General features: G+C 44.1%; 1 pseudogene; it reads left to right on the top strand.

Moving 5' to 3' along the window:
- Positions 1–271: 271 nt before the first annotated feature.
- On the top strand, positions 272–10,702 carry LOC149857233 (uncharacterized; annotated as a pseudogene).
- Positions 10,703–11,358: the final 656 nt, after the last annotated feature.

Raw genomic sequence — 11,358 nt, 5'->3', positions numbered from 1 at the left:
AATTTGGAGAGATTCAAGGGTCATCTGATTCAATTTGGATTCAGAGATTTGGGCACTGAATCAGGCCAAATCTCTGCCAAATCGAATCAGGGACTGAAGCGTCTCACAGCCCTAACGTTGAAGCATTCTTGTGGAAGCCACAAGCCCTCTCCCTAGTCCTCCTGTAGAAAGAATGTGAGGAGAGGGATTAGACAATTATATCATTCTCATTCTGTTAACAGTAACCACCCCTGCATTCCCTCATATATACCCACTACAGCAACTGGGGGGAATGCACCCTTCAAAATATAAAGGTAAGTATGGAAATAATTTGTATCGGAATGCTTCCCATCTCAAATACTAGGCATTACTGTGCTGTTCCCATGTTCTGTGCAGACTGTGTAGATATATACTTGTGGTAGGTCCATGCCGCACTCACCACGCCACTGTGTCCCAGCTGGCCAGTCTGCAAGTGGCTGCTTTGGCACCCTACAGTCCCTCAAGGCTCCTGAGACAAAAGAAACTGAGCAGTTGTGCCCGGGGGGAAGCAAGAAGGAGGGAGCACCCACAGTGCCTCCAGAAGCCTCCCTCATGGCAGGCATGGGCTGGTATATCTGCAAGCAGGCAGACCACCAAGCAGCACAGCAGCTCAGACTGCAGCAGGACTTTCCTTGCTGCATCTGAGCCCTCATTTGTTGAAGTTGCGGGGCCCACAAAAGCCAGATGTGGCCCAAGCAGATCAAAGTGAGGAAGGAAGGAGCCCAGGCTCCAGCGGAGGGGCAGTTGCCCATGGAGCCAGGGGCTTGGAACCTACTGAAACCACACCCACACCAGATTCAGCCTGCAGGTACAGATGGAGTAGCTGGGGCAGGACATCAGGAAGCATCAGCAGATCCCTCCATGGGCACAAGCCCACTGAGGAGCCAGGCTACAGAACCCACCATGCTGGTATGCCTTCTGGCTAAGACCTATGGTTAAGCAGTGCCAGGTCCCTAGGGGTAGCAAGGGTGTGGGAAGTAGCCCCACAGGGCACTATAAGACATGGCTGGGTGCCAGCTGATCCAAAGCCCAGTGCTCTTGGGGACACAACCCCGATGTAGGAGTTGTGTGAGAGCCGCAAAGTGCACTTCACATGTAGGGGATGAAGTGCCAAAGAAGAGGCACCTGACATGGTGAGCATCACTGCCCTGCTTGCTTGTACTCTAGGGAGAATTTCAGTCCGGGCATTGTTGAGTTGTCCATTTTCCAATTGGAGACACTTGGATCACCAGCTGGGCAAGTGAAGCAGAGACAGACTACCCAGGAGGAACAGGCAGTGCCTGCAACACACCCAGATCCTGCTAAGACCCAAGACATAACACCTGAGTAGAAAGGGGTGGGGTGAAGGGGAGGTAAGAAGCCCCACGGAAGAAGCACCAGCCAAAGCACCAAGGGTTTTGGAAAACACTAAACAACATCCTCCAGTGGAAACTCAAGTAACAGCAAGTCATGGCAGGCTAGTAAACTCTGGTGCAGCATGCTTAGGTGGGAAGGGCAGGCCAGTAGCAACACGATAAGCATGGGCCTGCCACATTACTATACAATTTTCACATGTCAAGAGTTAATAAAAGCCGCCCAAAATAAATTTGTTTGTAATTTAAAATCTTAACAGAGATTATTAGCTATATATTTTTAATACAAAACCCACCAAACTCAAATACCTTTCCAAATATTAATACAATGACAAGCAATGCAGAATTCAAAATAAGTGAAGCCCTGTGTATTACAAAGTACGTTTGACTTCAATTGTGGGGCAAGATCGCAAATACCATACTAAATGATTGCTGAAGTCAGCAAAGCACAGAAACATAGGCTTAACATTAAGTTGGTGCTTCCATTAACTTTGACAGAACTTCAGTAATATGTGCTTCTATTGACTTCATGGTTAGAAGCTTTGTGATCTAGTGCACAAAATTCTTCCATGTTGTAAAAAGGATTCTGACAATGACATATCCATACTTGTCTTTTTCTGCATAATCTACAGGACTTCCACTTACTTCTTCATTAGCAATGTATAGAATAAGAATGGCTATATCTACCAATTATACATCAGATCTCAAAGGACTTACAAAGGACATATTCTACCATGATATTAAAAAAGAAAAAAATACCATTGGTCCTATCATTTCTTATACTTCCATATTTTGGTGACATGAAAAAAACTGAATTTTTAGCACCATCCATAGCAGATTAGCACATAACTCCCATTAATACTAAGAAAAGAGGGGGCTGGTCTAGAAACTTCACAGCAACTGATTTTCCCTCATCATTTCCATACATAACAGTATTTGACATGACTCATAACTATCTCAATATTTTATTATTTAATACTGGTCTATATCTGAGAGCAAAATGTAGAAGCCATCATTGTAATCTCAATTCATTTGCACAATTCAATTAGTGTTAACTTTAGTTACTCTAATTAACTCTAGTCAATAGGATTATTCATTAGTTCAATGTTAAGCACATGCATAATTCATTTGTTAAAGGAGTCCTCTTCATTTTCTGCTGCATGGGTTATCAGGCCTTTTTTCTATGGCTCCTTCTCTTCCATTTACACACCCTGTACACTGAAGAATAATTTTCAAGACAGTCTCCTTGGATGCACCCAGGGTCACATGCCTACAGAACACTGAAGAGGTTTCCTTAGACATTTCATTGGTGGGCAACCATTACATGCTTGGAAATCGGAAATTCAGAACAGATTGTCCTCTATTTCTCATGCATCTGTAATAGGTCTTGCTCTGTTGCAGACTTAATGGTCTGTGGTTTATCTACCCTTCCAATGATTTATGGACATCTTCTCTTCTTTTTCACTGTCTTTCAGAGGTTGCTTTGGAGACATACATGTGAATGTTCTCAAAGCCAGTGTTTAATTCCTTAATGAGCTTTACTTCAATAAACCCAGAATCAAAATATCTAGGACTTTTGTAATTCTTTTTATCCACTTCAGTTTTGTGTTAATTTCACATAGAATGAATTAGAAATAACATGCAAAAAACCTGTTTCAAATCATTAGCTGCAAAACCATTTCCTTCTCCTCTGCACCTTAAAAATGAGTTTTGCTTGAGGCCCTGGCTGTGTTAGATCAGCAGTTCCCAGCCTTGGGGTCATGACCCAATTTGGGGTCATTATGATAAAAAATGGGGTTGCACACTCACGAGAAGAGAGGCATAGGGGGGCTTGTGCCCCCCAGATTTGTGTGCAGGGCAGAGATAGATGTAGGATGCCTATTGTGAGTTCTGGGCTCCCTGCCCTGCTCCTCTCCCCGTCGGGCCTCCATATCAGAGTGGGGTGGGGAGGCTCAGTGCTGCTGCTGGGAGCCCCATGATGGCCACACTGCCATGACAAGGTGCCCCCTGCCTGCCCAGCACCAATATGGAGCACAACTCTTCACCGCTGCTGCCACTGATACTAGGTAGGCAGGAGGCATCTTGCCATGGAAGTGTAAGCCTTTACATGAAACAAGTTAGGGCTTGTGAGGACTTCTCTCTGTGCAAACACCAGCTAGGGCCATATAGTGATGTCTTTGGAGCATTCCACTCACAGGGTGTACCCCTCAACTTTCCTGCCATGCCTTGATCTTTTATGGTTATAGGGAGGGTTCTAGAGTGTCAGCAACAACCCTTGTGGATATGGGTGTTCTTGGGGCTCTGCCTCCCTTTATGCCCCTCCCCCACGCCAACCAGATATTATCTTGTGGTACCATCCCAGAGTCCCAGCTATATGGGACAAAGTCCGCAGCTGCACTCTAGTTGCATGTATAATCCTGTAATCCTGAGTCTCCAGATCACCAGGGCTTCCTGTCCCACATGTTCCTCCCCCTAGGGTCTGAAAGCATGTATCCACATGAAGCCTGGGCTAGTTAAATGGGGGGAACCTTAAATGTGGGCACCTTAGTTTGATGGGGGGGAATGCTGGGCCTGGGCAGGGATCAGGGGCTATGACCGGGCAAGGAAATGATGGGGAGCAAGTGGGGGCTGGGGCTGGGCAGGGAGCATGTGGAGCATGCGGGGGGGGGTGGAAATAGCATGTTGAGGGGCTGTGGGCCCCTGTTGGGGGGAGCAGTCCATGAGCTGTGTGGTGGGGCTGTGTCCTGTGGGGGCAGGGGCCCACCCCTCCTGGTCACGCCTTCCAAATGCCCTTCCCACACCCACAGTCCCCCTACAATCTACCCGCAGACCCCACACCCCCAACCCACCCCCTGAAGCCCTTCACCCACATACCTGGCCCTGTGGGTCAGGAGTGAGGGGACCAGAGTGGGGGGAAGGCTGTGGGTTGAGAGTGAGGAGCAAAGACAGGGGCAGGACACTGGCATATCAGTGCTGCTCCATGCTGTACTTCCTGGTGAGTGAAGGGGGTTGGGGCAGGTCTGACAAAATAGCCAAAAGTCAATAGTTAATGCCAACTGTATAGCTATTTAGAATTTATTTTATGAGGCACTGGTAGGCTTCCAAATTGCTTTAAAATTGTAAATATATCAATAAAACATTGCCCAACTGATTTGATCTCTCTCTCTCTATATATATATATATATTTGTATGTCTAGTTGTCTTCTGTTTTACTTGTGGAAGAACATGGATTTGGTGGTATTTTAAAGAGTGACTTTGGGATATTTTTATCAGGGATTTTGCAGTTTTTAAATAGGTAACACCAGAATTCCTGCTAGTGAGGCAAGTGGCAGGACCCAGGGAGAGAAGCCTGCTCAGAGCTGGCACCCAGGACCCAGCTGAAGGTGGCTGACCTGGCCACTTGGGGCCAGGAGGACATGCTTTGACAGTTCAAAGCAGGCCATCACCCTGAGAACATCTTCCAGGTGATAGCTGCCCAGATGGCCAGGCAGTGGCACACATGACAGCAGTGCTGCACAAAGGCCAACTGAGCTGCCACAACCCACTGGTGGCTGACCCAGAAGTGCAGATACCTCTAATGGCCATGCAGTCCCCATCCGGGTCTGGCAGGCATGTAGCCTTGGGACCACATGCTGTCGCAGGTGGCAGCAGGTCATAGCCAGGCAGCAGCCCCCACTGCCAGACTGCTGCAGTTGGTAGAGGGTGCAGGGAACTCTCAGGGCTGCTTCAGCAGTCCAGCTCGCACACAGGGTAGTGTCCCCAGGTACCAATTGGCCAGGACTCAGAAGCTCCTGAGAGTGAGTAGCCCTGAGCTGTTTGTCAGTGCAGGTTTTTATACTGCTGGGGCCAACACAGGTGCTGGACCCAGGCTCTAGCTCCCCCTGGCTGCAGATCCAGAAGGAGCCAGGCAGGGTTATTTTGCCCCGAGTGGCACAATTTGCCCCACACCAAAGTGCATGTCCAGGCAAGTGCACTCAGGCAAAAAGCCCCAGCTTAAATTTGCACTGCTTCTATTTGAGCTGCTGCAAGTGCATGTGCCTGGCTCAACAAATGGATCAATTATAAACTCTTTGGAATTGATCATCAATCCCAGTGCCACAGAACCTGTACTCCATTGCACTGTCCCATTTTTAACATACCTACTCCATTCTACCACAAGTGGTACCAGGCTTGCATATATGAAGTCTAGAGTTTCGTTACAGAGATAGTTACATATGCACCCAACAGAGACAGAATACAACCTGCATTTTGAAAGGAGACAACAGCAGGGTTACAAAAATATGAAAGATACTGGAGGCTGTCTTTCTCAGCCTAGATGGGTAACCTATTTTTCCATTTTATCACCTATTTGACGGCACCCAAATTCTTTGGAAATCATTATCTTATCTATACTGAAACAATGTCACATTAGTGGTCTAATCTTCTTTTTAACGTTTCATTATGAGGAATGACATTCTTGCAAATCACATTTTTCCTACCTACCACATTCAATTATAATGAATCATTATCTAATTTATCATGGGTTTTCCTATTTCCATAGTGTTTATTTGGTATGCATTTCTCCTTTTGAATTACTGTTGAAATATTTGGGAATAAAAGCTTCCTGATGACATGCAGTGATAGCAGGAGACCAAAATATTCATCCTTCACAGCACAAGGTGTTCAGCTACTTCCCATTCAAAGAAAGGCATACTTCAAAACAGCTCAAAAGCAACTTTTAAAGGAAGCCACAAAGGAATATGCATTGAGAAATGCCATTCTTCACTAGGAAGATCAAGAATGCATTGGAACAAGTTAGCCAGGCACCACCCTTTCATGCTGATATACTTCCTGGAACCTCAGATGTCAATAACCCTGCAGTTTGAAAGTGGATGAGTACAAGGTTTACATTCACAGAAGAATGTTTACCTTCAGATAACACTTTAGCCCAAGGAAACAAAGAACTGCCTGTAAATGAGCCACAATAGCTATGTGGACAGTGAATGACAGACGAAAGACGAATGATGTGAATTTTCACAGATCCACTATGTCATGCAAAGTATGTGGTGGCCAGGCCCCAGCCATTCACTCAGTATTATATTGGCTCATAATCAGAAACCAGCATTATCTATAGAAATAATGACTGCATGAAACATAATAGCTACTGAGTTATTCCAAGGAAACCTTGGGATTTTCTGTACTTTCACTGTAAATGTCTATGCTTGCTGCATAAACAAGCAAGAGAGACTACAATATCAATTAAAAGGCAAATTGCATTCTGAAAAGTAGCATTTTTTTCATTTTGGAAACTAGTTTTTCCTGTATTAAAGTAGTTAAATATATGGAAGCTTAACTCTCACATCTCAAAATGTAGCTCTTGAACCTGAGCAGACCAGGTTAAGTATTCATAATCTGAAAGGGAAAAGTTTTAATTAGGGCTGCTTTTTCAGATTTCAACATACCTGAGCACAGACTCAGCAATGCCTTCCATTCAATAATTAGGGTAAATAGGATATTGACAATCTTTTCTCTTTAAAGCCTATGTCTCAATTGAAAAGAGAAGAGGAAAATGGATGAACATTACAAAACTAAATTGATAATCTGTCAAAATTATAAATGTGCAACTTGACATTTTTATTGATCATTAAAAGTAATAGTTTATGGAACATCTCAAAGGCTGTAGCCATTGGGCTGATGGTGTTTATTTTGTTACTGATGGGTAACCAAACAGTGGTCCATTGAATATTTCCAGGCAGCTCAAGGATCTGTTCCATAACTGTGATAAAACATGTATTTGCTGCCCTAAAAATGAATTCTTCATTACTCAAGCTTCAAGCAGAGCTTTTGCCTATTTGCTCAATTGCATAGACAGTAAAGTGTAATAATAAGGCATATTTTGTGAGTCTTCCACTGATTTAAATCCAATCATCATATCCTGATGACACCAGAACTGAAGAAGCAGTAAAACAGAAAGCAGAACAGCACCAGACTTCAGAGTGACTTGAGAAGATGAGGGCAGAGAGGGCTAAAGTAAAAAAGAGGATTCAGTACAAATAACTCTAACAAGTTACCCTCAGGGGAGGGAAGCACACAGAAGGGGTACTAATAGGAAAACACAAACTTGGTGGCAAGCAAGTCACATTCATAAAGTGAATTATTTTTCTACCTTAACCCCTTATATTGTGTTAATAAAAATTTATGTTAGGAAGCTCTCTGGTTATCACAAACAATATATGGGACCAAGGCTGGGAGGGGAGGAGGTCTCTGCCTTCAAAAGTAGATCATACAGTGGAGAAAACCTGATAAACACTGGACTAGAATTGTTCACTGCTAAGATGTCCAGAGTGAATAAAAGCATTCACTCCCTGATGAGCATGTAGTGGTATATGTAAATCAAGTAGGTGGTCTCAATCCAGCTTTGCATTTTTGGGGGTTGCTGCTCTTCTTTAAGAATTAGGTCTTCTTCTAGTATGGGTTGCAATTGTTTGAGGATTTTCCTCACTGGACCCTATATGGAAAATCCTCAAACAGCTGTAATCCATACTAGACAAGGACCCAATTCTTAATAACATCTTCCCAGATCCACCCATTGTAGCCTTTAAACAAGCACCAAACCTCACTAACCTCATCACCAGAAGCAAACTTCCTATGGCCCAAAACACACCGAATGAATCCAGACCATGCCATGACAAGAAATGTAAAACTTGCCAACACATCTCTACCTACCCCCTCCCAATAACTACACCCCACAACAGAGCCATCAGCATTCCTGGATTTTACATCTGTACCTCCAGAAATGTAAGATATGTCATCCAGTGCACCAAATGCCCTGATGGAAAATATGTAGGAGAGACCAAACAACAACTGTGCACCCGAATGAATGCACACCTGAAATCTATCAAAGACACAAATACCCAGTTACCTGTGTGGGCATGTTTCTCACAAGAAAACCACTCTCTCTCCAATCTCTCAGTTCTAATCCTCAAAGGGAATTTACAAAACACCTTTCACAGACAAGCCTACAAACTTCACTTTATCGACCTACTGGATACAAAAAATCATGGACTAGATATAAACCTGGAGAGGGTCCAGAGGAGGACCACTCGTATGGTTGAGGGCCTCTGTGGCCAGCCCTATGAGAAAAGGCTGAGGGACCTGAATCTCTTCAGTCTCCACAAGAGGAGACTGAGGGGGATCTTGTGGCTGCCTACAACCTTATCAGAGGCCAGCATCAGGGACTCAGGGAAAGTCTGTTCACCAGGGCCCCCCTTGGAGTCACTAGGAACAATGGCCACAAGCTGAGGGAGGATAGGTTTAGGTTAGAGATTAGGAAGAACTACTTCACTGTAAGGGTGACCAGAGCCTGGAATAGGCTTCCCAGAGAGGTGGTGCTCTCACCTTCCCTGGAAATCTTCAAGAGGAGACTGGATAGGCACCTGGCTGGGGTCTTATGACCCCTCCCACCACCAGTGCTCCTTCCTGCCCATGGCAGGGGGTTGGACTTGATGATCTGTCCCTTCCAACTCATTGATTCTAAATATGGACATTGGATTTGTGATGCATTATAACCTGCCTAACATCTGATTCCCCAGGTACCCCTCCACTATTTATCAAATATATTCATTCCCCTCCCCACCCACCCCAACCTGTCTCTCATCCATTGACTCCTTAATTTACATTGACACTGACTGGCTTTCTTGCATGCATACCAATCTCTAGATTTTTTACTATTCATTCCATCCAGGAAGAGTATACACCAACTGCAGATGCTTCCTCAGCCTGACGAAGGGTATTTATACCCGAAAGCTTGCAAAGAAGATTTTTTTCCAGTTACTTGAGTTAGTCTAATAAAAGATATCAGATTAACCCAAAGAACCTTGTTAATTTAAAATAAGTTAATCTGTTCCCAGGATGTACTACACCTCTTCTTTAAGTAAACCCAGAAATTCATGCTTCAGGCTGGTATTTCAACATCCTTCACCCACACTGAATTCACACATACACATAAAATAAGAGACATGGCCCTTTAAAGGAAGCAGTTATTTAAATATGAAACTTTACATTAAAATATACATTTATACACAACATACTTTGGAGTTTATCAAAAATGTTATTTTAGAGGCTGGGAGAGAAGCTAAGGTTAGAGGGGGGAAAAAGGCAGATGTGTCTTCAACCTATTAATTTTTCATTTGAACCTTTAGTGAAAAGCTACTACAGCTGCAGGATAACCAAGTTAGTGGCTGGGTGGAACATGAAAGGCCTGACTTGCTACCTCCAGTTTTCTCTTTTTTTAATCTTAAACTGACCAGCTCTACAAATTCAATGCCTTGAAGCTGAAAACATTCTTGGTTTTCAGATCCTAAAATTAATATTTTTTTTCTCTCTGGAAAAACTTTTTGATTTTCCAGAATTTCCTAAAAGTTGAAGACATTCTCCTTTTCTTGCAAATTTACAGAAAGTGACACACAACAATTTTCCCTCTTACATTCTATCTACCCACAAAAAATGGTATCATTTTAACCATATCAATATGGTTAAAATGGTACACACTTCTTGCGAACATGGATGTGACTATACAGTAAAGAAGTAACTAAACTAGAATACTCCTGTACGGACAGGGAAATAAGCTATATTAATATATGCTATAACTAGCATAACTGCATCTACAGTAGGAGTTGTATCAGTATCATTATAGCAGTAAAGTTTACACTGAAAACGGAAGTAATCACATCAGTACTGTGTGGACCCAGTCTTCTTATAAAGTGAGTGATATTGTTCTTCAGATGTACAATCCAGAGTTCCCTGCACACTGTTCAATACCTTTCAGAAATTATTACTGGAGACCCAACAAGGGATCATGGTGCCAGGCTCTGTAAATAAAAAAAGGAAGAAATGAAGAGGTTTTCACCATGGACCAGATTCTACAACTTGTGATATAGTATGGTTATGTTACAATATGGAGATGTAGACAGGAATATAAAAATACCCTCCTTCCTAGAATTGCCCTACTGAATGAGCACAGATCTGGCATGGAGAAGAAATAGTAATACGTCAGTTATCTTCAAGACGCAAGAGATGGTTGAAGACAGAGACAAACACAATTTGTTTCAGCTATTCTGCACTGCCATAAAACCATCTGAGGGCCTGTCAACTTGCAACCATTCCAGGGCTGTTCTAAGTGGACCTGAAGAGGTAGCTCAAGCTAGAAAGTGAGTGATAAAAATGCAGCTTAAAACCTCTGATGCTCCTACCCAGAACACCAGCATATGTTGATCAGTAACCCTTACATGAAAGTGAAAGAAACAGCATTGAGAGGGACATTTTCCACCATGTTCATCAAATCAGATACGTGAAGAAATAGGAAGATGACAACTTGCTAATATTACTATGAAGTACAACTAGTTCTGAAAATGAAAATAATACAGATACAGTCTTACACTGTTCTCTGTCCTTTTCGAAGCCTCCATACAAATATAGCTTCCTGTGAGGGAGAGAAAGAGCCAGCGGGCTCCTTGGCTCCCATCTGGGACGGAGGGCCAGTGACCCCAGGCTCACAGCCCCAAGGAGACAGGCAGAAACCCCCCTTACCCAGGTGTGCAGGGAAGGGAGGGGCCAACACTTCCTCCGCCGGCATAAAATAGAGCCTGGTGCCGACAAGGAGGGCAAAGAGGAACCGGAAGAAGGACGTGGAGGTGATGGAGCAGGCCGGCATACGCTGCAGAGGATGCGAGCAACGCTGAGTGCCGGTAGGAGCTTCTGGAAAAGGGCTAAGCCCCAGCCGGGGTTTCGAGGCTAAACAGTGGCCCGGAAGAGGTATAGGACTGTTGATTTACTGGCAGGGAGCAGAGAGAACCTGGCTGGAGCTGGGTACCGTAAAGACTGTATTAGAAAGGCCTGATCTGAATCAGGGTACCGTAGCTCCTGTAATAGGGGCACAGCTCACAGTGAGCTTTAACAGAAGGAGGGAGAACGCGATCAAGCCCTCCCAAGGGACTCTTTGACCCACAGA

This window comes from Crocodylus siamensis, chromosome 9, assembly GCF_052110815.1.
Source record: "Crocodylus siamensis isolate JL-2025a chromosome 9, ASM5211081v1, whole genome shotgun sequence".
Lineage (NCBI taxonomy): Eukaryota > Metazoa > Chordata > Crocodylia > Crocodylidae > Crocodylus > Crocodylus siamensis.
This window is presented reverse-complemented; position numbering and strand designations above follow the sequence as displayed.